General features: G+C 38.0%; 1 protein-coding gene across 6 annotated transcripts in view; it reads left to right on the plus strand.

Annotated features, from left to right (window-relative positions):
* The window catches only part of SLC4A4 (solute carrier family 4 member 4), a 343,107-nt gene that overhangs the window by 196,292 nt on the left and 119,791 nt on the right, over positions 1-27,024 (plus strand). The gene's annotated exons all lie outside the window — the stretch shown is intronic.

The raw sequence follows: 27,024 nt of genomic DNA on the forward strand, positions 1-27,024 counted from the left end.
ATATAACCTTGTACCTTCTTATCTAGTTATCACTTTAGCTAGCTTAGCTGAGAACCTGTCTATAGGTCTGCTGGTGGAACTTGGCCAAGGTTAATTTCTAAAGTGTATTATAATCATTTTTGCCTATTGCCTATTATCTCCCAATGTATTTGCCTATCTAGATTTCTGTTTTTGAAATCCCTTCTTTGGTTTGTTTTTTGCACAGATAGACCTGGATTTAAATATTTTGTCAGAGAGTAAAGGATGAAACCATTAAAACCATGTATAATTTTGAAATTGCTAAGCCATGACTACTTAAAATAAAATCTAGAAAGACACATTTCGTGATCAAACAACCCCTAATCCTTTTCTTACACATTTGTAATATGAGAAGGAGTCAGCTAAATTCAGCTGAGATGATTTCTTCATCGTTTTGAAGGTTTCCTACCTAAGGCTCACATTAAGCTTCCCTTTGCATTAATAGCTATTTCATATGCACAGTAACAGAAAAATACGATAGCATCTCCTTTTCTTTTTCACAGCTCAGCCAGAAAGCCCTCTAAGTCATACCAAGCACTGGGTGGTCCCGCTTCCCTCCTCAGAGAAGGTGCTGTGGTTCAGAAAGGCTCATATTTTCTGAGGTTATAATACTTGTCTTTAGCACATTTTTAGGGACCATTGAAACACTGCAATGTTGGGAAAACTCCAAATGGAATCACATCTGTGAAAACCTGAGAACAAAGGCATGTTGTGAGGAGGTGGTTACATTGTTAGATGTCATTAGTCACTCTGGTTTGAGCTTCCCTGTGGTTCAGCGATGACAGCTTTTCTTCAGCCAGGTGTCCTTAATGGGACTGGTGCAGCCAGTGCAATGATTATCTTTGGAGTCTCTTTCAAAGGGCGTGAGCTAGCCACTTAGATAATTAACAGGACTGAATTTTGTTATCATCTTTTCTACAAGAAATTTGACCTTATATAGCTTCCTTTTCCTGACACTCTCCCATATTCTTAAAGAATTAACAATCAGTGGTTATTAGTAGTGTTTGAGAAGTGATGATATACTGATTTCAGAAACCTCGTGTCTCATTGAAAATTGGGGCAGTTGAATTTTCCCATTTTCATAATGCTTTCATGAAAGCACTTTCATGAAAGCTGTTTATTTGAATCAGAAGACTAACGTTCATTTAGAAACAGGTGCTGTGTCAGCTTGAAAATGAAGGAGATTAACCTGTCTGAAGTAAACTAAACTCTATCTTGTATTTTCAGGTAAAGAAAAGGGGAGTTTATTGTCAAATTTAGGATTGTGATTTTAAGTACTTGTGAGGCTGCAATAAATTTGAACTTTTAAATCACCCCATGACTGTATGCTGCTGTGATTTGAACTAATTCATTCATTCAGAAAGTATATTCTGTGCTAGAAAGTGTTCTTGGAGGTAGATATAGGGTTCCAGAGATGAATGAGACATAATTTTTTTGACTATAAAGCTCCCATGCTTTTGAAGACTGGTAGACAATAAACGATAAAAACAAGTAAACAAACAAGTAAACAAGTATTCAAACAAACAAGTAAACAAGTATTCAAACAAATGAATAGTGTGATTTCACACAATCACAAGTACTGCCTTGAAAATATAGCAGGGTAATGCGAAGAGGTACAGGACAGCTATTTTAGGTAGGAGGTTTAGCCAGAAAGAAGATACGGGGGAAGAGGCTTCTAGGTTAAGCAAAAATCAAGAGTAAGACTTTGAAGCAGGAATGAATGTGATGTATCCAAGAAATTGGAAGAAGAAAAAATAAGTCTAAAGTGGTTGGAGCAAAGGTAGCAGGTGTGAAGTAGAAGGTGAGGCCAGGGAAGTTATACAGGGGCACCTTTTAATTTTTTTCTAAGTGCAGTGAGACACTGTTTTAGGAGTTTTACCTGGAGAGTTGTATGTACTGATTGTCATTTTAAAAAGATCACTGAAGGGCAGCCTGGGTGGCTCAGTGGTTTAGCGCCGCCTTTCACCCGGGATGTGATCCTGAAGTCTCAGGATCGAGTCCCACATCGGGCTCCCTCCATGGAGCCTGCTTCTCCTTCTGCCTGTGTCTGCCTCTCTCTCTCTCTCTCTCTCTCTCTCTCTCTCTGTGTGTGTGTGTCTCTCATGAATAAATAAATAAAATCTTAAAAAAATATATAAAAAATAAAAAAATTAAAAGATCATGAAGATGCTGTGTGTTAGAATAGAGATATTTGCCAGTGTTCTGGATCCCCTGGGGGTGTTCCTATGATTAAGCATTGGATGAGCACCACAGTGCATTTAAACTCTCAGCTCTAAAGACCCAATAGCCAGTTTCTTAATATATTTACCATAGATATCAAGATCTTATTCCTGTCAGTGAGGGAAGTTCTTCTGTTTCACAAAGTATTTTAAGAAAGAAAAAGTTTCTGGGGCGCCTGAGTGTCTCAGTGGTCGAACATCTGCCTTGGTTCAGGGCATGATCCTAGGGTCCTGGGATCAAGTCCCTTCTCCCTCTGCCTCTCTCTCTGTGTCTCATGAATAAATAAATCTTTAAAAAAAAAAAGAAAGAAAAAACGTTTTCTATTAATTAGGCTACATTATTAATATTAATAAAATATTAAACTATTTTAATGCACCAGAACTGGACATAGGCCACTAAGAGTGGTGAGACTGAGCTTTTGAGTGATTGCTTCTCCACCTCCAGTTCTCCTATTAATGTTACTGCTGGCTGACATCAGACAGGTCACGTGGGTGTAACACATGACTCATGTAACCTTCACTGGAGGCCTCTCTGAAGAAGTGACAAGCATCTTAGTCTTTATTGTTCAGAAAGGAGGATTAGTGTGTAGGAACAGGACAGAGCAGCCGAGTGGGGATCTTGGGCCCCACTCTTACCTGTCCCTGTGAAGAAGTCCAGGAGAACTATAGGGCATTTCCATATTGGACATTTAATAAAAGGAGTGGAAGGCTTCATGTCTTAAATAATTAACTGGCATATTTTATATTCGATGGCACTTTTTTATTTTATATTTTATATTTATGGCACTTTTCCCCCTCTCTTCAATAGGTAGCATTCTACCTGTATTCCAATACCATGAGTATTCTTAATATATTTGAGAGAGTCATAGAATGTCATCAACAATTATCTTTGATGGGTATCTACTCTCATGTCACATGTTACCTATTTCTGAATATGACTTCATTAAAAAAATAAACAACTTTTTTCCCTTGAAAGTGGCAAATTGTTACACAATCAGAAAATAGCAATGCCTGTGATGAACACCCTAAGAGCCTGGTTAAAAAACCTTTATAATAGTTGTAAATATATACATGGAGTTATTCTTTATGTATTACAGTAACATTATTACTTGTACATTTTTTAAACTTTAGCTTTTTTTTCTGATTCAAAGGCATACAAAATTGCTGTAAAAATTCAAACAAAGCAAATATGAATAAAATAGTGAAAATTCACAAATTCTCACCCTCAAAATAACCATTTTTAGCAGTTTGGAGAGTCCTCTAGATTTTTCTTATGCATAAACATTATACACTTATTTATATAAAATACAAACAGGATCATAATGTTCTGTAGCTGGATTTTTTTTTTTAAGCCTAACAATGCCACAGACATCTACCTTATTCTTTTGAGAGGCTGTAGTCCACATATTTTATTTAAAATCATATTTTATTTAAATGATATTATATTATAGATATTTAGTTATTTTCATTTCTTTGCAATTACAGTCAAGCTTTTAAGAAAATTCCTTATGGTAATTTTTTTTTTTTTTGCATTCTTTAGTGAGTATTTCTGGAGGAGAAATTTTTATAAGTGGAATTGCTGGCTCACTGTGTATTGCCAATTACCTTCCCAAAAGATTATACCAATTTGTGTCCTAGATTTTTTAAACACTTTAATAAATCCTCCTCCACTACTGGGATGCTGTATGCCAATCAGATTTGAGTTTTTCCTTTATGATTCACTCCAGTAAAAGCTTAGCGACTCCAGTTGCTAAAATGAAAAGAATCTCAGTCCCTAGCATCTGCCTCCCAGATCACTTTGGGGGCTTTTTTCAGAAGCTTAAAATATTGAGGATAAAACTGGGTTTATTCTGCCAGTCTAATTGTATCTCTGAGCTGGCTAATCCTCCTGTCTTCTGAGGTTAAGAGGTGAGAAGTACAGTGACAGCCGACTTGGCCACCTGTATGTTTCTTATTGCTTCTGCTGAAGGTGTTGCTTTCAAAGAAATCCTTCAGGCTTTGTGGAAATTTCCTTGGCAACCAGGAATGGCTTCATCTCAAAGGCCCTTCGTGGTGGTCAGCATTTGGAATAAAAGGAAAATTGCAAGAAGAGTTGGTTAAGTATCCTCTTTGAAGCACTGTTCAACACTCTTTTGCAGCTTTTCTCTGCATCTTCTTCCTCTCCCTGATATCCCACCTCCATGGGAACTTTGAATGAACTTACATCCAGACTATAAAGTTAGTTAAATGAAAAGTTCATGCCGTATGTGGAAGTGCTTTATTAGGGACTTTGAAGGAGTGTTGTTGTCTGGGATAACTAATAAGGAGATCAGCAAACCATTCTTTACATGTTAGGGAGTATTTGCGGATTTTGCTCTTTCTTTATTTCCCTCTCAACAGGGAATGCCTGCAGAGTAGGTTTGCCAAGAGGCCATTCCATGGGAGGAAATTTTTCTTGCTCTTCTTCAGAAAGAGAAGGGCTCCCCACTGTTTTCCAGCCCACTTGTCTGATTGATCCAGTGGCTAGTTGATTTATTTGCCTCAGCAGAATCTCATGACCTTAGCAGTCACCAGCAGAGCTTCCTGATTTCTCCATGTGTTACCACCAATGGTCTGGTTTCACTCTCCAGAACTGAACTGAAATGGAAACAACCATCCTTTCTTTCCCTTCTGCCTCCATGTTAAAAGAAGAGCAGTAATTTTTTCCTACAGTCTGAAAGACAGTAGTTAATTATGCCAAACTGGCATTATTGCCTCATCAGTATTCTATGCATACACATATGAAAGGCGAGAGAGTAACAGAGTCATTGTATAGGGAGCCATTGTAATAATTTTGAACTTCAAAATTATCTGCACTGTTGTTGATGCAGGGGGCTTTACCTGATTGTATTGAGTCTATTCCCCTTTAAAGAATAATTAATAATAATTAACAACAACTAATATAGTTAGGCATTCACAGTAATGCTTCGGAGTTGATGTGATCAACCCTGTTTTACATACTGGCAAACTTGAGGCAGAAAGAGATTAAGTAATTTCCTCAAAGTTAAATAGCATCTAAGTAGTAGAGCTGCATTGTGGCCCTGGAGCCTCTCCTCTTCTTAATGAGTACAGGGATTTTACCTATTTGGATTAGGGTCTTTTCTAGGTCCCAAGGCACAGGTGTCAAATTGATAGTTAATGCCCTTCTGTCTGTTGTTGAGGCACACATTTTGCTGAATAGGCTAATCACCAGAATTACTACTAAATAAACCAACAATTTAAAAAAATCTAAAGGATCCTGTGGTGACCAGATGTTTGTGCTTCCACAGTGGTTAGAAGACTCAACCACTAGTAGTTTGTTGTGTGACCATACTCGAAGTGGTGTTGGTGGAGGTCAATGAGAGAAGGCTGATATAATTAAAAGTGTAATAGATGATCTTAGATTGTGAGTCTATCCAGCTGGAGAGACCAAATAAACTATGCAGTGCTGACAGTAAAGTACAGCAGTCCAGTGAGAGACAAGATAACTGTGTGGACCAGAACCATCAATCAGAGAGAAACAAGGGATTTTAGAAGCATCTTTCCATTTTAGAGAACATAAAGAACAGGAGATAAGAGTTTTAGCTAAATAAAATACTCTTCTTTGGAGAAGAAAGTAAGAAATGGGGGAAATAAATTGGGATATGTAACTATCTGCAGTTTAACCATACAAGTGAATGATTTAGTTTATCCAATAAATGGAAACTACTGTGATTTAAGATTCTTTGAAATCATGACCCCCAAAGCTCCCAAATTTAATGAAATACAACCAGATTTCAATTTTTTTTTAAATCATTGGAGTTTACTTATAGAATTAGCAAAAGTAGATTAGTTAGCTTGTTGATTTGCCCATGTACTGTGGTGGATACTCACTTCATTTACAGATCCTTACTTGTGCTTTGCTGAAACACCCCATGGTTCCTTGACTTCCAGGTTGTTTGGTATTCATTCTCACTATAGATATGTTCACCTTTTGACCATAAGTGTGATAGATACACATCATTATAACTTTCATATTTTTTTCTGGTAAGAGGAAAAGCAATTATTACTGATTTTTTTTTTTTATGAAGATGATTGCAGGAGTAGCTTTAAAGACTTAAATAAGCATGTTAAACCTTAACTGCTATGAATCGTAGTTTCCTGTTTCATAATACAGGTCTTATGATTCAGTCTGAACTGCCTCCTCCACAGGGTTGTTGTGAGAAAAGGAACATGCTTAAAACTTTAAAATACTATACAAATTTAATTATCGCTGTCATTTTCATTATTTAAATGTGCTACTGGTTTTTATTTTTGGTTGGTTTTGCAGTAAGATTGGTGGGATGGAAGTCAATTTCATTTCAGATTTCATTCCTCACCTTTCAAATTTACATTGCTAATTTGGCTCTTTGGGGTTTCATCCTCAACTTTTGCACTCCACTGCTCCGCCTGCACTCTACTGAAATGTGTCTGATTGTCCTTCTGTGAATATTATTATTGCACGCATATTTCCATCAGACCCAAACGTCTCTTTTCTTCTCTGCTTTTCCAAGTCCTTCCTCTTCTTCAAGACCCGAGTTAAGTGCTACTTTTTCTGTACGTGCATCCTTGAACATTCTGGCTCACGTTAATTACTCCTTTTGTGAATTTCTGACACCACCTGGCACTTACAACTCATCATTTCACATGGATGCACTTGTTTGCTTTTTTTTTTTTTTTTTGCTATTGTTTTTTATATGTATGTCTCATCTTCCTGTGTGCAGAAGGGAGGCAGAGGCAGAAGGTTTTACTTATTTATTCAGGAGAGACAGAGAAAGAGAGAGGCAGAGACACAGGCAGAGACACAGGCAGAGGGAGAAGCAGGCTCCATGCATGGAGCCCGACACGGGACTGGACCCCGGGACTCCAGGATCACACCCTGGGCTGAAGGCAGGCGCTAAACCCCTGAGCCACCCAGGGATCCCTGTTGATGATGATTAATCAAGAGTGAATCAGCTTCCACTTACCCTTTCTTGAGACCTTTTGTTGTGCCCAGGATTGCGAATCCGAGCAGTTTTGGGCACAACACTTTTCCATTTTAAAGGCTGAGAAATTGAGTATGAGAGTTTCTCAGAGAAAGGTGATTTCTAGAGTATTGTTACCTTTTTCTTTGGTGACTTTAAAAATTAGTATTTCTTATGATCACTGATAGAGTATTTCATTAGGTTAACCAGTTGCTTGAAATGAGCATTCTTGCCCATCTTGTACATTTAAAGTTTCTTTCTTTCTTTTTTTTTTTGGCTAGGACAATTATGCAAATGCTAACATTTCAAATATAGTTTGCTCTTTCATTTGTTACAATCCATTTACACATTTTTCTCATAATGAAAGCTCAATAGAACATAGTTAACTGGCTGATTGACATAGCTTAGAGAAAACATCAGTTCTTTTTTTTTCCCCTTTATTTAAAACAAAGTGTAGTGTGGCACAAGGACATATTGGAAAAGCCAACTGTCAGCACAGAAAGATGTTCTATTGCAAGATGAGATGATATTGCTCAGTTTTCCCAAGCATAGCTCATTTAAATTATGGACTATCCAACATTCTACTTTTAGATATGAGCTACTTCACTTTGTATGAAATTAGTGAGAAATTAGGGGTAAGGCATATCAAATTTGGAAAGAATTTATTATTGACTGGAATTTATTATTAAATTTACAGTTCCATACATTATTATAACCCTGTTTTGCTTATGCATTTTTCTATAGTTTAGATTGCCAGGACAGCATTTAGGGTAAAGATCCAAGTATATTATTGAAAATAAGAAAGAACAAATCAAGTTGAAATTCATGTATTAGGATGACTTGTTTCAGAAAAACCTTTGGTCAGAGTGAAATGTTGATCTTTTCTCCTGGTGTTTTTATTGCATTACTCATTGTTTCACAAATGAAACTTACTGGTAAAGCCTGTTTCAGTATCAGTTTATTTGTGATCTTGAGAAATAAACAAGGGGAATTCCAGAAATTTCAATAAGTAGTCTCTATATGATGGTTTTGTGTGAGGAAAAACTAGGTACATAATTTATTGCCTTGTTGAATTATGATCTCTAAAAAGGCGTCCTCAGTCACTGCACCTAAGAAAGAAAATCTTGTTTAGAAAAATAACAACTGCTACTAGTATTTAAAATAGTTGTGGGGACACCTGGGTGGCTCAGCGGTTGAGCGTCTGCCTTCGGCTCAGGGCATGATCCTGGAGTCCTGGGATCGAGTCCCACATCTGGCTCCTTGCAGGGAGCCTGCTTCTCCCTCCGTCTATGTCTGCCTTTCTCTCTGTGTCTCTCATGAATAAATAAATAAAATCTTTAAAAAAATAAAATAAAATAGTTGTGAAACTCTTTTTCTAAGTGTAGGATTCTCATGGAGTTGTCATCAGGGGGTCACGAAAACCTCTGTAAAAAGTGTCAGGAAGGGATTTTCTTGGGATGATGGCAGTGCCGTTCCTATGCACCCCACGTCTTCATAGGACTCTGCAGGAAGTCCAACTAACGCAGGAGAGTGTGATGAATTCTTTTGAAAACCCTGGATTCATGTCACATTTTGGTTTCTAGTTATACTTCTAAAAATTCCTGTGGTTTCTCATTTTTAAAAGCTGTATTGAAGTAGGACAACATGCAGGTTTTATTAAAATAAAAACCAGAATAAATGAAAATGAAAGGCTTTTAGAAGATTCTCCCTTTTCTAAAATTATAGTACAGACTGTATGCTCCTGTCCATATATATTCTCTAGTCTGTGCTTTCATGGTCTATATTATGTGTTATGGGTTGTATTGTCTCATTTTAGCTGTGCGTTCTTGATCTAAATCCCCAGTTTGTAATTTCTCAGTATGGAAGGACTTGGAAAAAAGGATTCAATAAAAGGGATGGAAGATTTAGAGTAGTTTTATCCCACCAGAATTTTCTGGATAGTAAGTGTGTTTTGCTTGAAGTAGTAGCGAAGTCTGGGTTTTATAATCCCAGAGATGTTGGTTTAAATACTAGCTTCCTTACTAGCTGAGTGATCCTGTGCAGGTACTTAACACCTCTGAGCCTTAAAAGAGTGAGTAGAAACCTTACCTCTCTGGCCTTTTGAGATAATGTGTGTGAAGTACACCATGGAGAGAGATGAGGTGCTTGCTTTCTCCTGTCTCCCTGTGAGTAGCGCAGTAGGATAAACCATGAAATAAAGCCATCACTGGAAAGTGGAGCAGGTAAAATAAGTGAAGCAACATACTTTTGACTTTTGATGAGATTCAAGAGCAAGTAGCAAAATAGAACACTGGGGTATTTTAAATTTTTATTAGAATAGCTCTTAATGTAGAATGATTCTATATTATATAGCTCCTATATGAGCATACACGTGAAATTTTGTAGCAGTGTTTTCTTTTTCCTCAAAGTAACAGGCTCCTAGACAGTTGATAGTACGTTAAGAATTGCTTTGCGTTCACACAGACCATTATGGTTTTTCAGTCTGAGAGTGTAGAAGACTGATCTTCACTACGAGGAAATCTAGAAAATACAAGTCAGGCTTTGCACTGAAGGAGAGTGCCAAGAGCTCCACTCATGGCTTCAAGCCAGTTGGTGGCTGCCCAGCGCCTTTTCTGAAGAACCCAGGATCCCGAGCATAGCTTTTAAAGCCCTGCACTGTCCTGCTTAATTCTTCTCTTCAAAGTCATTTTTCAAGGTTCTCTCCCTCATTGGCTGTACTCCAACCATACGAAAGTTCTTTTAGGTCCGTGAAGGTGCCAGTCTGTCTGTGCCTTGGGGCCTTTGCATGTGTTGTTTCCTCTGACTGAAATGCTCTTCCTGCCCAGGCAACTGGTGTTCACTCATTCCCCTGTAAATGTCACCTCTTCAGAGAAGTTTCTGGTGACTTTCCAATCTAGGTTAGAGACTGTGGTTGTAGGGTCTTGTTGCACATTGTGCTTTTCCACCATGATACCTACTACAACTGTCATCGAATAATTGCTTGTTTTAGTTTTTGGTCAGATGCTTGTCTTCACCAATAGGCTATTCACTTCAGAATTGCAGAGATGATGTCTGGCAAACAATGGATCATGAGTCACAGACTGCCAGTGGCCCAAAATGGTTAAGCTAAGAACAGTTAACAGTTTTAAAGTGTTGTTTAAAAGTAGAATTTGTGACAGAGACTGTATGCTACTTGCAAAGCCTAAAAATACTACTATTTGACCTTTCAAAGAAAAAGTTTGCTAGCCTGTGATCTAAATCATTGCTATGTACGTTAAATAGAAGAATTTAGATAAATTTTTGACCACACTTCTGAGCAGGCCACCTGATTGTAGTAAGCATTCGTAGAGTTTGTGATAATGTTATAAGCACTTGGATGAGCGGAGAGCTGTGTGATCATCATAAGGGTTTTAGCCGGAGAAAAACTATAAGTATGTGGATTAATAACCAATGTAAATATGAAATGCCTTGGCATTTTTTAAGCTTGTAGTGCTCCATTGAGCAGATTTATTAGCAAATTGGATTAAGACCCAATGTATGCTTATCAGAGTCTCAGAGGACACAAAATCAACAAGATTAGCTATCTACATTTCAAATCCTAGAATCAAGAGGAGAATGGTCTTGAGGCTGAAACCACAAGGAATTTAACAAGAGCAAAGGTAAATCATGCAAATTCAAAACATGAAGTGAATAAAAACATACGAAAAATCCTGCTTTATTTGGATAGAAAGTTTATGAGTTTCATCAGAATTACATTTTTCAAAGGTGACCATTACTCAAAAACAATTGAGGGGATGTGGTTATGGTAACTAGGATGGTGAGATGCCTAGGCAGTAACTTCATGAGAATAATTGAAGTAACTTTTCCAAAACTCTTGGGGATGAGAAGACTTGAGGGGTAGGAGGGTCATGAAGTTTGCTTTATGGTGAAAGGAGGTAGTTGCCATGGACGTAAAATATAATAGTAGGTGCATGTTTCATGGAGGCAATTTTTATTTTAATATATAGATGAATTAGATAGGTAATAGGAGTTTACCACTAATTTATTTATGAAGCTTTTATCAAGTCCTCCTTTTCACAGAACACTGTATTGGGGTTCAGGACTGCAAAAATGAATAGGATGCAGTCTCTGCCTTTTAGTTCTGATGACAGACTGTGAGATAAATCTGTAAATTAGGTAGGGAGGTAGATGTCTTTGTGAAGAGAAGGTAGTATGAATTTTGCCAGGGGCTGGTGAGTGGCCCACTGTAACATTTGGGTAGTGTTTGAACTGAATGCTTTTCCTATAGTGTTCAACAAGAAGAAAATGACTATATGTTAGGACTATAAGTCATCGGGTGGGAAATTGGACTAGAGAGTCTTTGAGTTCTTTTAAGATTTTATGATTTGATAAATGTCAAATGAATGGCACATGGGGATTCAGAAATTCAAAATTCAAAAAAGAGGTGGAACCTAGCCCTGGAACTAGGGAGCAAGGGATAAATGAACCTTCAGGCTCAATATTCATGTCAGCTAACGTGGTCATAACTTCCTGGTGCCCTGTCAGAACCCACCAGGTGCAAGTGAAGAACTTCTCAAGGAAACTCTTGAATAACTGTTGTCTGCTCTTGTGTCAGAATTTTATTTCCCATAAAAAAAAAAAAAAAGAATTTTATTTCCCTCAATTCTCTTTATCCACTTCTTCCATATTTTCTATTGTTCTAATTTGGTGCATGTTCTCAGAGACCTCAGTGGAGGGTACATTAAAAAAAAATCTGCTAAATAAATAATAGCATGACTACTACAGATTTAATTATAGCTATACAGCTGCCTGTTTAAAGTGTTCTGCTGGGGCCATATGGTCCCTTGTACATCTCAGCCCTGGAAGGACCTGGTTTAAATCTTTCCCAGCTGACAGTATTAAATTCTCAGAGAACTGCTAGCAGTCATTTGGAAGTCAATAGATGGTATGCTTCACCTCTGTTGTCTCTCTGGGATGGACATTTTATTGACAGTTTCTTATTAGACTCCCAAGTAGTCAGATATTAAAGCACCCCCTCAGGTCTTAAGAGTATGTCTACTTGTTAGTTTTGCAGGCTGGTTTTTGTCACTACATTTGATGTGCTAAGCAGAAAGTACTTCTATATTTAACAACTTTCACTCCCTAGCTTTTCAAATACAGTATTTTAGTGGGTGATTATTTTAATTATTTTCTGTCTTGGTGGTGTAGGGGAACAGAAGTAGAGCGCTCAGGAGAGGGCATCTATTGTGTCCTTGTTGCTTCTAGGAGTGTGACCTTGAATGAATATTTAGATTCTATGGGTCTCCGGAGAGCCAGACCTGGGCCTTCTGGATCCCTTTTAGTTCTCAGATTCTGCAAGAATCATCTAGGGAGCATGTTCTTGCCAGTGACAAGCATCTAGCATAGAGGGATGCTCTTTTCATTGTGGCATTCTGTGTATCTCTTTTCCTAGTACAAATTTCCCATTCCTTGGACCACAGAAAGCTTTCAGTATGAACTCTGTATACAGAGGCCTAAACCTCAAAGAGTAGCAATTTTGGCCTTTGTTACATACTTTTTCAGTTTAAAGACTGTGTAATGCAATGGTTTTTATGTTTTTTCCATGTCAACAATCCATTTAGTTTGTGATGAAATCATAGTTACTTTCACCAGAGAAATGCACAATAAATGTGTAAGCACAAAAACTTGCATATAATTTCAAAGTGCCCATGGACCTCCTGGATTCCCACTGGGGATCCCAAGTTAGAACCACTGCTCTGTGCTTTGACAAGAGTCCTGCGTCTTCCTTCTTGTTCTGAGTGAAAGGAACTGCAGAGGTGAGGTTGAAGACAGAGAAGTAGAAGGTTGAAGCCTGAGGCACCAGCTCCGAGGTCCCCAGGGTGTGAAGAGCAGAGCCTGGCCAACTCCAGGTCTGCTCTGGGGTGGAGCGCATGGTGGGGGTGGGGGGCAACATTTTCTCAGCTTCTGTCCAAGAAAAGTACACTGCATCAGTGTTTGTTGAGCCATTAACTTCGTTGAGTACATTACCTGTGATGATCACACCATCCCACTTTCCTTGCCTTGCACTTTTTGTTTTTAAAAGAGCAGTCTGAGGGATCCCTGGGTGGCTCAGCGGTTTAGCGCCTGCCTTCAGCCCAAGACATGATCCTGGAGACCTAAGATCGAGTCCTGCATCGGGCTCCCTGCATGGAGCCTGCTTCTCCCTCTGCCTCTCTCTCTCTCTCTCTCTCTCTCCCCCTCTCTCTCTGTCTCTAATGAATAAATAAAATCTTTATTTTTTTTTTAAGATTTTTTTTTATTTTTTCACGAGAGAGAGGCAGAGGGAGAAGCAGGCTCCATGCAGGGAGCCCGATGCAGGACTCGATCTTAGGTCTCCAGGATCATGTCTTGGGCTGAAGGCAGGCGCTAAACCGCTGAGCCACCCAGGGATCCCTAAATAAAATCTTTAAAAATCAATAAATAAATGAGGCTCAGAGAGGAGCAAAGTTAGGCACAGCCAGACCCAACAACACAAGAAGAGAACTTGTGCCCCAGGGCAGGTAGGGACTAGGCTTGATCAAAGGGGCAGTTCTTGTCATTGGACCGGTTACCTGCTAAGGCAGGAAGGCCACGAATTAGCACAGGTGGAGGCTCTAACCTAGATTGGTCATTAAAAAAAAAAAAAAAGAGCAGTCTGTGTTTTCTATTAGCTGCCTGTCTGAGATGTGAGCAGAGGAGAATACACATGAAATAGTTCCCCTTAAACTATAATTTTCTCTTGAAGTCATTAACCCTGTGATGCTAATTTTTGTTTTGTCTTCATTTGATTGTTCCCTCTGCAGCCCCTCTCTCCCAATGGCAGCTGGAGATTGTGGGGCAGAAGGAACAAAAGAAACCCTATGTTTAGGATCTTTCTTTTTGGAGTAGGAGAGGGAAGACTAAACACAGATACTGCTTTTTAGATATTAATAGGTAGGGTGAGAGAAGTAAAGCATTTAAGGTTTTTTTCTTCTTCTTGCTGAAAACATGGTCATTCAAGGACAAGTGTGTCATATTGAAGGAATGCAGATAAAATGGCCCTGTTATTGTGAGGAATTATGTTTGTTTTACTGTATAGCTGCACTGATCCACCCACGTTCATGTCAGCCTCCCATTTATTGATCTTTTAGCCTTACCATGGGGAATGTATCTCTGCAGCCCTCTTTAGTTAAAAGTCATGCATCTGTAAACTTGGTAGAATTAACTTGCCTACAAAAGTACTATACTGGTTGGATATATGTACTTAAGTCTACAATAGAAACTGGGGAAGAGATTTCTTCCTAAAATTCAGAAAATTGTATCTGAAATTATTATTTTTTTGTATCTAAAATTAAATATGGTGCCAATCTTTTTCTTTATTCCTTTGGGAGAGAAAAATTTTATTGTGCCAGTAAACTCTTTCCCATATATTCTAGGGTGATATTAAACCTCTAAAAAAATAATGATTGTTATCATTCTGTTGCTGAGGTTAAAATAAAATCAAACTTTAGCGTGCAGGTATTTTTTATTGCTCAGCCACATTTTTAGTGTTGAATCTTAGTATTGGTGAAACATTTGTTTTTGATGTTTGGGAGAGTTGGACATTTGGAAAAATATAGTCCTAATGTTGTGTTCTAGATTCTTCCTTCTAGACGCTTCCTTCTCTTTCACTCCCTGTTTCCAGGCATTCAACAAGTCCTGTATGTTCTGCCTTTTAATGTTTCTCAAATCTCTTTTCAATATGATGTTCATCTGTCCCCACTGATATTCTCTTGGTTCAGAGCCTAATAGATTCCTCCATTTAACACATTTTGTGAGGGGTCTGTTACTTGCTTAGCACTGTGCTTAAATGTGTTCAAACATCATTCATCTATTCCTCTTAATTCTATGATAGTGGTCATTAATTGTCCCCATTTTATAGATGAGGAAACTCAGCTTAAAGAAATGAAGTCATTTGCTCATTGGTCCACAACTAGGAGGAGGAAGGACTGAGGTTTGCTTACAGCTCCAGCCCCAAAGCTTATTCCTTCTCTTAACCTGGATTTAAAACAGCTGAAGAACAATCTCTGAGCTTAGCACGGTGAAGCTCGGACTCGGGATAGACAGGCTTCGGTTTGAATCCTTGCTCTGCCTTTTCTAGTTTCATGGCCTTAGGTTGTATAATCTCTCTAAGTCTCATTGCTGTATCAGCAAGTTACCACAGTAACTTGCTGATACAAATGTGGTGAGAATTTAATAAGATAACTCATGCAAATTTCCTGGTCTGATATCTGGCCTGAACCATTGATTAAAAAATGTTAGTAGGGACACCTGGGTGGCTCAGTGGTAGAGCATCTGCCTTTGGCTCAGATCGTGATTCCAGGGTCCTGGGACTTAGTCTTGCATCGAGCTCCTCACAGGGAGTCTGTTTCTCCCTCTGCCTGTGTCTCTGCCTCTCTCTCTCTCTCTCTCTCTGTCTCTCATGAATAAAAAAACAAAAAATCTTGGAAAAAATGTTAGTAACCATTAGTATTACTCTTAGTAATATAAAAATCATTATTGAAGGCCATTGTGTCTCTTGGTGATGGTGCTTTCGAATGCGGTTTTATTAAATGGAGGTTTGAAATTGTAAATTAAGAGGTAATTCAACATGCAGCTATTCTCCAAAAGCAGGAGGACTTCCTTTTAAAATTTTCCTGATAAATCCCAGAGAAGAGTAGGACTTTAAGGCACTTTATTTATTTATTTATTTATTTATTTATTTATTTTTAAAATTGATTTTTATTGGTGTTCAATTTACCAACATACAGAAAAACACCCAGTGCTCATCCCGTCAAGTGTCCACCTCAGTGTTTAAGGCACTTTAGTAGGGATTTTTCTTTTTTTTAAGAAAACAATGAATGGTGGCTACTAAGCAACCCAATATAAAAGTTATTTTTTTCATTGACCTATTTTCCTAAGTTTTAGAACCAGTAAAATCTCTTTGTTTCTCACCAGAGACTTTACGTTTGTTACCACCAAATGAAGCACCTTTTCTGGGCCTTCAGTGGCCTCACCTGTATTTGTGTGGAGTATAAGGACACTACAACCGAGGTGTGATCACATAGATTCTGGCATTTAACAGACATTTAGTAAACACTGCAAGGCCATGACCTTATGAGGCACCAGGGGAACAAAGTGGAATAATACATGCTTCCTTTTTATTGGCTATTTTATTTACTTTAAAAGTATTTTATTTATTAGAGAGCGAGAAAGAGCATGTGCTCAAAAGGAAGGGTTGGGGGGCAGAGGGAGAGGGAGAAGCAGACTCCTCACTGAGTAGGGAGCTGGATACAGGGCTAGATCCCAGGACCCTGGGATCATGACCTGCGCTAAAGGCAGATGCTTAACTGACTGAGCCTCCCAGACACCCCTCTAGGGTACTTTAGAGCCCTTTATTTATTTATTTTTTTATTTTTTAAAAAGATTTATTCATTTATTGGACAGAGAGAGCGGGGGAGGCAAGAGACATAGGGAGAGACTCCCACAAACAGACTCCCCACTGAGTATAGAGCCACATGCAGGGCTTGATCCCACAACCCATGAGATCATAGACCTGAGCAAAACCAAAAGATGGATGTTTAATGGACTAATCCACCCAGGTGCCCAGAACCATTTTCAAAGGTGCTTTTCTAATAAAACTCACAGCCAAGTCCATCAGTGCATGCATTGTGATAAGTGTAATCACAGGCTAGGGCCTGCAGTAGAACAATGTCAGGGAAAGTTGGGGGCATCGAGGTCAGGCTTACTCTCCTTGTAATTCTTCGGTAGAGTTTGGAGGCATAAGTTGTATTTAACATCTAAGGGACAGGGTAGGGAGGGCAGGCATCCATGCAAAGGGCATTTCCCACCAGATAGATTAATGAGTATTTCAAGTTTCCTACCTTAATGCATGGAGCAGGTGACCTGCTTATATGTACAGTGAAATTCATGACACAATAAAAAAGGAGGAAAAATAACTTCTAAAAACATTATCTAACCCAACTAGCACCTGGAGTTTACAGATTCTTGATTTACTTAAATACATTTTAAGGTGCTGTTCTATTTGGATTTTCTACCTTCCTTCTCTCTCTCTGACCCATTTTATTTTTATGTAATTAAATCCTGTTAAGTGCTTTAAAATGTGGTCAATTAAATTTTTTAAAGATTATCTATATAGAGCCTAAACTATCTTAGGTGCTTGACTTTAATGTTCTGTGTAAGAGGCTTAGAAATTTCAGAGCACCATCTTCTCAGTTTTAGGTAGCAAAAATATATATTAGAAATATAGAGGGTTCATAGTCAAGTGGACATAGTATAGTGAAGTGGACAGAGCCTTAAAAGTTAGAATTCATGCCCTAGCTTGGGCATTTAGCTGTAGGAATTTCATGAAGTCCTTCAGTGTCTTGAACTTTAGTTTCTTTTACCTGGAAAATGGTTTAATAATATATTTCTTGTAAGCATGACGTAAGAATTCAAGTAAGGTAGTAAATATGGAAGTATTTTAAAGACTAAATATCTATAAGCATATTGACAGTATGATTTTTTAATGATGTAAGACATATGAAAATGTGACTAGAGATTTTGACAAGTTAATTTTTAAACTAGGTCAGTACTTGAAATTTCATCCTATTTAGGAAATCAGAACTAATGGATTGTACTTAATGTTATATTTAGTTTAATAGCCATTTGTGAATGTGCTGCTTTGCAGAATCATTTGCATTAATGGTGGTAAGATGTCTGTATTTGGAAGGAAAAATTAGAAAATCAGATTTTCACCCTAAAGGGACTGTTTTCATTTTGTATTTTAAAAAATGGAATAAATGAAAGGGCAAGAGTGTTCACAAAGTAAAAACATGTAGCCACAGAGCCTTTGGCACCTTGTCTTAGTTAATAACTTTGTACTCTTTCTTGTGTATGTATGTTATACACTCTGGATATCTTGATAATATCATAAATGTTCAGTTCTAGTAACATTAAAAGTGCCTAGATTCTGGATTCTGTAAGTGATCAAACAATTGCTCCTTTTTCTTTTGTTCAGGCCTCTTAGACGTTGGGGCAATAGTTTTTAACTTTAGCCTTTGGAAATATTCTTCTCAATCACAGCTTGAAGATAACCTAAAAGGCAATCAGAGCTTCCATTAAAAAACAAAACAAAACAATGTGTGTAGAAATTATTCCAGTAGCTCTATTACACCAAAAAAGTCCCACAAATTAGCTTAAGGGATGAGTAAAGGATATCTTCATGGAATGGAAAAGTTTTAAGATGATTTTTCTTATGTGGTCTTGAAATAAAAAAGCAATACCTGGTTAAGCTTATGAAACAGTGATTCTTATCTTTTTCCTCCTTCTTCCATTTCCTAGTTGGGCAACCACACAATTGACAAGAAAGAAATGAGATTTAGCAGTGGAGTGCTGGGATATGTTTGAGAGATGATGTTTGTCCAGGCCGTTGCTGTTCAGAAACACCAAACACTTGTCCTCAGTGCAATACTCTCTTTAGAAGATCATCAAGGGAAGTGTGGACACAGAGAAGCAAAGGCCAAGAATCCTTTTATTACTGGCCAAGGCTTTGGCTGCAAACCCCAAAGTACAACCCTGGTGAATTAGGTAGAGCCTTCTGCCTCACCTGGGTAGTTGTAAAGAGCAAAGAAGCAAAACAAGCTCCTTGTACTAGGAAGGAACACAAGAGTAGGCCTGCTTTTACACTGGGAACCCTCAGTTACAAAGGCCAGCATAGAGCTTTTGGTGAGAATAACTATTTTCCCCATACCTGGGGGACAAGCTGGTGCAGGTTGATTGACCTTTTTTTTTTTTCGTATATATTTTTTTTTTATTGGAGTTCGATTTGCCAACATTTGGTATAACACCCAGTTATACCAAATGTTCATCCTGTCCAGTGCCTGTCACCCAGTCTCCCCAGCCCCCCACCCACCTCCCATTCCACTACCCCTTGTTCGTTTCCCAGAGTTAGGAGTCTCTCATGTTTGTCTCCCTCTCTGATTTTTCTCACTCGTTTTCTCTCCTTTCCCCTATAATCCCTTTCACTATTTTTTATATTCCCCGTATGAGTGATTGACTTTAATTTGACAATTTGAGATCAGCTCGCTTCTTCTCTGTATGTGGCATGAGAGGACTGCTGGAAAATGGGGAGGAGGATGGGACATAGGGACAGTCTTCAATTAACCATAAAGCCAACTGTAGGCAGTACCCTAGTTCCCAGCCATTACTCCAGGATTCCTGGAGTTTGAGACTAGAAGTCTGCTCCAAGTAATTAATACACGTAGCTCTCAGTAGGTCAAATATATTTCAGAAATTATTCCAGGGATTCATTTTCACAAGGCTACTTTTCTTGATCTGCTTATTCATGCCAACACTGTTGGAAGCTAATTTTAACCTGAGGACAGTATACTTGTTTAAGTTATATTATATTCACATTGAGTAGTGGGTTATTAATGGCATATATACTAATGGAAGATAAAGGCAGGTGTATATCACCTCACACATAACACAGTCAGGTAGTCTCCCTGATGTACAAGATAGGAAGAGTGAAGACAAAAGGGAGGTTTACTTTTCATGTTGGAGAACCAAAAAGAATGGAGAAGGGGTAAGCCCCATATTTTTGTTTTTTATATTGCTAGGTATTTTACTGCCTATCTCTTCCAATCTTTACAAAAGCCTTTATCAGTTAGGGCTGTGGAATATGGTTTTAGTTTTTTTAAAATATTTTATTTATTAATTTATTCATGAGAGACAGAGAGAGAGAGGCAGAGACACAGGCAGAGGGAGAAGCAGGCTCCCTACAGGGAGCCTGATGTGGGACTCGATTCCAGGACCCGGGATTACGCTCTGGGCCAAAGACAGATGCTCAACCACTGAGCCACCCAGGTGTCCCTGGTTTTAGTTTTTAACTGTCCTTGATTCCCTTTAAGTATTTTGTGCCAAGGGAGAACTACATGTAAGCCAGAGTTGCAATGAAATAATAGTTTATTTATTAAGAAACTCATTGTATAATTATTTTATTAAAGTAAAATATGTGTGTGTGATTTATATATACAGACATATATAAATCATAAATTACTTAATGATTTTTCATATTGTGAGCACATGTGTATAATTGTTACTCAGATTATGAAATAGAACATGTCTAGCATAGTAGATTTTCTTTGTCATGATTTCTTCTCTTATTTTTATTATTTTCTTCTTTATACCTTGTGTTTCATTTTTTGTCTTATTCTCACTTCCTGAGATAATATATTTAGATCATCAAACCTTGGCTTTTTTTCTTTTGCAATATTTGCATTTATGGCCCTATATTTTACCCAATGCACTGTTTAACTATATTTTACAAATTTTGATACGTCATATTTTCATACTATGAATAATACTGACTTTAGTAAGTCAACAATGCATGTTTTAATATTGAAGAAATCTACTTTGTTTTTAAAAATAATTCTGAAATTCTCCAGGTTGTAATCAATATTTTAAAAATACTAAGTTATTTCAGAGTGTGTCTGATACTTACAATATGTAGCTCTCCTTTGTTTCTAATTTTTTTTTTTAATCCCTTGGGTCCCAGTCATTTGATTTTATCTACTAGTATGCCTAGTAATTCTGATTGAATGTCAGATATAATATGTACATTGTAGAGATGATTTGATACTCAGGATGATGTTATCTTTCAGTTTGTTTCTTTTGCTTTGGGATGGGCTTTAGGTGTGGGGCAGGTCACCTTAATATTCAGTGTAGAGTGAACTGATTGGAAGCTGGGTTTCAGTTTCTTTGTGGATTAGTCAATTACTAGTTTGCCCTTAAGCCTGGGTCTTGTCCTTTAGCGGCCCCAACTAAATGCATGGCATGCTTGTCCATTACTTTGAAACTACTGAAAGCTCTCCTCAATTTCTGAGCTCTGCAGCTATTTAAGAATCATTAAATGCCTTTAAAAGGAAATCAGAGCTGAATTTAAGCCTCACCTCCGAGTTTCCTTTTTCAGGGGTATCGGTACCTCAAGTTTTTAATGCCACTGTAACTTTCTGATGCCTTTAAGCAGATTGCAAATTCTTCAGTTTTTCTTGCTGGAAGGGTTGATGTGGTGCAAGCTAGTTTACCATAGCTGAAAGTGAAGTCTCTTAGAAACATTTTTTAGGTTGGACATTTTTAGTTCGCTAAATACACAGCTCCAGGCCTACAACCACCCACACAGACTCTAAATCCTGGGATTCATAGACTTAAGAGACATGTGTTATGATAGAGAAATGTAGTTGAGCCTATGAAATAGATTCTGAGTCTCCTTGCCTAACCAGCCACATGGATGAAGATGTAGAGTCGCTCTCTCTCTTTAAATCCATTCACTTGTCTTGCTTATAAGAGAAAACACTTGCTTCTTGTCTTCGAGGCACTGTAACCTTCCCATTAAAAAAAAAAGTACTTGGGCAGCCTTGGTGGCTCAGCGGTTTAGCACCGCCTTCAGCCCAGGGTGGGATCCTGGAGTCCCAGGATCGAGTCCTGCATCAGGCTCCCTGCATGGAGCCTGCTTCTCCCTCTGCCTGTGTCTCTGCCTCTCTCCCTCTCTATGTCTCTCATGAATAAATAAATAAGATCTTAAAAAATAAAGTACCAATGAATTTGTCAAACTCTACTTCATCAAATTGGCTGTTTTTCCTCCAAGATGTAGAGAAAGGGAGTGGCCAGAGGCAGAATCCCCACTCTGGTGAGTGAGAGCACTTTTTTCCTAGTCTAATAGTTAATAGTGTTTGCATATGGTAAATGAATAGATTTATACTCAAGTAGCATAAATAATTTACTAAGATATTGTTTGACCTAGGCATTCCCTCATACTTACTTTTGAGTTCCTTGAATCTTCAAGGTTCTACAGCATGGATATATTCTCCAGAGCCATATCTTCGGCATTGCTCAAGAGTCAACCTCAGTGAAATTAAAATATAGGGTGACCATATAATTTTTGTTTAGCACAAGACACTTTTGAGAATGAAAGAAAGTAATATTAATATCAGGACAGTGGGGTAAACTGGGACTATCATAAAGAAACTGATAGGTATGGTGATCCTACTTTAACACATTTCTTTGCAGTGCAAGGACATGATCCAGGAATGATCTAATGATTTTGAGCTTAGCAAGTGGATTTGGGAAGGAATAAGAGCTAGCAATTTTCAAAGAGATTGGAAGGGAGGAAATCAGCAAGAAGAAGAGAAAATAAGCTAAGAAGAAAAAAAGAAAGCTAGGAAGGAACCCCAGTAAGAAAGCCAGGAATAAACTCTTTGCCCAGGAAAGCAGGTGGATGTTAGCAAGTACACATGAATCATTAAGCAGGGTGAATTGAAAATAAGCACAGTTTGGAAGATTAAAATTATCCTCATTGAGAGGAGAAGAGAATGTATGGAATTGGGTAGCACTAGGTGTAAACTGTATAAAGAGAAAATATCCTCAAGTTTATATGATTTTTAAAACATCACTTATAGTAAGGACTTTGAACAGCCCATAAGTTCCATTCTAACAGATCAGATTCAAATGACAACTAGGAGTACTCCTGGTTAAAAATGACACTTCAGGGATCCCTGGGTGGCGCAGCGGTTTAGCGCCTGCCTTTGGCCCAGGGCGCGATCCTGGAGACCCGGATCGATTCCCACATCGGGCTCCCGGTGCATGGAGTCTGCTTCTCCCTCTGCCTGTGTCTCTGCCTCTCTCTCTCTCTCTCTCTCTCTCTCTGTGTGACTATCATAAATAAATAAAAAATTATTTAAAAAAATGACACTTCATATCATAGCAGATGCACTTATTTTAACATGCGCCAATAAAGGCAGACAAAAAGAAGTAGTGTTTAAATGACTAAGTGGCTGACGAATATTATGATAGTCTGGACCTACTTACCAGGTAATGCTGTTGGTCTGAGGGTGAAAATAAGGATAGTAGAGGGCACAATATTAATCATACAGTCATCCCAGGCAGTTAACACTGGTTAGTAGTTAGTAGTGGGTGCATATACAAAACCTGAAATCTCCCTTCATAGAAGATGGCAGGAGAATGTAGGACCTGAGTAGAAGATTGACTTTTCAATTAGCTATAGATGATGCATATCACTTGTGTGAGTAACTTTTCTATCATCTCACAGAGCTATCATTGTTTGTAACCTATCTCTTGCATAATCAGTCCACTTGTTCTGCTCTATCCAGTCATGATCTCTAGATTCTTGGCATGCTAATACTGTGATCACTAAGTTGTTAGAACACCACTCAGAAAGTTTAAGAAATTATAAAAATGAGCCTATATGGCAGAGGGCAAGCCATAGCCTTCTGAGCAATTATAGCAAGCTCTTTGGAAGAAAGAAATACAGCTAGTATGAAAGGAATCTGAAATGCACACATCTGGATTCACAGAGTTGTTGATGTTCCAGTTGTAGCTACACATGGCAGCCATTTGAAATCTATTTCTTTGAGATCAAGGTTGGCTAAAGGAATTTGTATTCATTCTTAGTTGACCTTGCATAAAATCCAGGCTGTATATCCCTTAGAGAAGTGACTAGTGATCTATAGGAAAGAAATGTCAAACTTTATCTTTAGAATTCAATCCAGATGAGTGTATTGGGTAATTTTCAACCTGATTTGAAAACCTTAGTCCATTCTTGCTTTCATTATCTGTTATTGTTCTTTTAATTCTGATTATTCTTCACCTTTTTGCTTAATGTTTATAATTTTTTCTTAGAGTTGAGTCTGTCTGTTCTCTGCAGTGCCCACCACCAGGCCTTGAACGTTATAGGCATCCATAAATTTTGAAGGGAATTAAATGGAGTTGAGGGTGGATTTTAAATGGAAAGTGAGAAAATTTGTTCAAAATAACATTTTAAAATCTGTTTTCATATCATAACGTGCCTTATTTATCTCCTAATCAGAGATAAAGCATTTCTAGGCATCTAGGCATAGTCAAGGCTCTGAGAGTTTCTGTACTACAGAAACATTTAATCTGGGATGCCTGGGTGCCTTAGTGGTTGAGCATCTGCCTTCGGCTCAGAGTGTGATCCCAGATCGAGTCCCACATCGGGCTCCCTGCAGGGAGCTGGCTTCTCCCTCTGCCTATGTCTCTGCCTTCTCTGTGTCTCTTATGAATAAATAAATAAAATCTTTGAAAAAATATTTAATCTTATTTAACTTAGTATTCCTCAATTTATTTGACTAATACATTTTTGCAAAGGGTCTGGACTCTTCAGTAGACAGAAATTGATTTAAACCCAACATGGAATTTTCTGGCTACATAAGAAGTAAGAATTCTTGATGAGTTCACAGAATGGAGAAGCTGCAGGGCCTCAGGACTTGGAACCTGGGACTCAGCAATCTCTCTTTTCATCCATTTTTCTCTCCTGCTTTTGTCTGTTACCTTTTGGGTGCTGACCTCATTCAATCCTAGTGTGGACAGTCCCATGACAGGCCCTTTCAACATGGAGGGGAACAACCTCAGGTAAAGGGAAAGTGTTGATTGTTATACAACCCAAATATTGGTAAATATTAGTTTCTCAAAAGGATTTGATTCCTGCCTGAGTCACACATCCATCCCTTGGACTAATCACTCTTATCAGCATAGGAATTTACTAAGATTGGCCATATCTAGGCCTTTTGTCCATTTAGATGGCCTGGTCAGTGATTATGTCCAGAACCTTTAAGAGAGGAGTTTGACCAGCTTATTGGGAAGAGCAGAAATAATAACCACCATTCATTCATTCATTCATTCACTCACTCATTCATTCAATAGATGTTTATTCAACCTTTCTCTTCGGGCACTCTTCATGGCATTAGAGATACAATACTGAAGAAAATAGATGGATATTTCTACCTTCATGGGACCTATATTCTATGGGGAGTCAGATAATAATGATGATAAGTAAAACATGGCATGTTTGACTATGATAAGTACAGAGAAGGAAAAAATAAGGCAGGGAAAAGAAGTAAAAATAATTACCTGCCTAACTTGATAGAGCAAAGAGTCTGCTGAACAGAATGGAAAATAAAATCAGATTATTATAGAGCTGTTGGTAATGAGAACTCTCCAGAAAGAACCTGAGGAAGATGATTGTAGCAGTGATATTTTATTAGGCATTTGTACCACTTAGCCATACTGTACTCTGTGTTAATAGAAAACAGTTTATTACTGCAACTTCCTTAGGTGATAATAATAGTTTTGGCAATTTGATGTTTCTAGACCCTTCCCATGGCTGCTCTTTCACTATTTATAGAATCAAACAGATTTTTTTTTAAATATTAACATTTCTTGGAGGACTAATGGTATAAACTTTGGAAAATTCCTTACTGCTTAGAAGTGGTCATGTTCCTAAAACATCTAAATATCTTGCCTTTGCTTTTTTTTTGTTTGTTTCCACTAAATTATTAACCCTGATGTACTTGCTTTTTGCCTTGCAGTTTTCTTCTTATATGAAGTACTAAATTAAAGAAAAAAAATTCTACAAAAATGCTAGTGAAAGTGATGGAGTTTTAGGGCTCACGTCTCATGTCACTTTATTTCCCCCAATTAAAAACTCTGTAAATGGGGGCACCTAGGTGGCTCAGAATGTAAATCATGTGAGTCTTGATCTCAGGGTCATGAGTTCAAGCCCCACATTGGATATAGAGCTTACTGAAAAACAAAAAGAAAAGAGAAAGAAAACTCTGTAAGTAGAAATTGTTACTATAACCTCTATAACTTTTTTTAAAAAAAATTAATGGAGAAAATTGAGTCATGTCTGCAACTTCCCATCCCAGCAGTAATACATGGCAAAAAGTACTGAATTCACTGGTAACTTTTGACCTAAGGGGAAGGGCATTTATATTAATATTAAGAATATATCAGAGGTCTGTGCCTTTCATATGGTCCTGCAGAATTCTCATCTCCAACATCCACAATCATTGAATGTTTTCTTTGGGCTGTGGGAGGTGTTTCCTACTCACTGAAGAGTGCTTGAATAGGCACTCTTCTAAGTGGGAATTGGAGAAGGCAAGGAGAGGGACGAAGAACACCTACAAGATAAGCTTTCCAAATAACTGTAAGAAGCAACTTTTACTCCCCAAGAAAACCAATACCTTTATACCTTTACTCCTCTCAAATTCCCATATTCCCTTCCCCTTTCCTTCATCAGCTCACTTTTCAGTTATCCTTTCCATAGTTCAGGGTTGCTTGAGCTGTTTTTGTGTCTGTCCCCTGTGTCTTCTACAACAGTAATATGTCTCATTAATATTCCAAAGTGTTAGCACACTTGCCATTTAAAAGAAATTCTCTATTTTATGTTTTCCTTTACCTGTATTCCTATTCCTTGCCTTTTCTTGGTAGCAACATTTCTGAAAATAATTATCTCTGCTACCTGTCTCCACTTCTTCACTTCCCATTCTTCACTGGGCACTGTGGTGTCTACTGTAACTGCTCTTGTCAAGATCACCCAGCACCTTCATCTTGACAAATTCATTGATTCATTCTTGTTTCTCATCTTATTTGAACTTTCAGCAGCCTATGACTCAGCTAATATACTTTCATCATTGAGCCCTTTCTTCACCTGATTGTTGGCATATCTTGCTTTTCCTCCAACCTCACTGGCTGCTCTTTGAGGATGTCCTCTGCCTAGATCTCCTCCCATTCCTATAAAGATAAAATGGCCCTGGATTTAATTCTTATCCCTCTTTTCTACATTCAAGATGTCATCTGTCTCATGGTCTTAAATTCTGTTTACGTGGTAATATCTTCTAAATGTGTCTTCCTACTACACCTTTCCACCTGGATTTTTAGTAGGCAAGTCCCACCTAAAACATCCCAAACTCCTTACCATGGCTTGCAAGGCTCTT

Source organism: Vulpes lagopus, chromosome 12, assembly GCF_018345385.1.
Source record: "Vulpes lagopus strain Blue_001 chromosome 12, ASM1834538v1, whole genome shotgun sequence".
NCBI classification, from domain to species: domain Eukaryota; kingdom Metazoa; phylum Chordata; class Mammalia; order Carnivora; family Canidae; genus Vulpes; species Vulpes lagopus.